Genomic DNA, 496 nt, shown 5'->3' with positions numbered 1-496 from the left:
TATGACCAACCTAGACAGTATATTAAAAAGCAGAGACATCACTTTGCCAACAAAGGTCCATCTAGTCAAAGCAATGGTTTTTCCAGTAATCATGTATGGATGTGAATGTTGGACTATTAACAAAGCTGAGCCCTGAAGAATTGATGCTTTTGAATTGTGGTGTTGGAGAAGACTCTTGAGAGTCTCTTGGACAGCAAGGAGATCCAACCAGTCCATCCTAAAGGAAATCATTTATTGGAAGGATTGATGCTGAAGCTGAAACTCCAATACTGTGGCCACCTGATGTGAAGAGCTGTTTCATCAGAATAAGACCATGATGCTGGGAAAGATTGAAGGTGGGAGGAGAAGGAGACAACAGAGATGACATGGTTGGATGGCATCACCAACTCAATGGACATGAGTTTGAGTAAACTCCAGGAGTTGGTGATGGACAGGGAGGCCTGGCATGCTGCAGTCCATGGTGTTGCAAAAAGTCAGACATGACTGAGTGACTGAA

This window comes from Bison bison, unplaced genomic scaffold (assembly GCF_000754665.1).
Source record: "Bison bison bison isolate TAMUID 2011002044 unplaced genomic scaffold, Bison_UMD1.0 scf7180017864500, whole genome shotgun sequence".
In the NCBI taxonomy this organism is placed as follows: domain Eukaryota; kingdom Metazoa; phylum Chordata; class Mammalia; order Artiodactyla; family Bovidae; genus Bison; species Bison bison.
Note: the sequence above shows the minus strand (reverse complement) of the source record.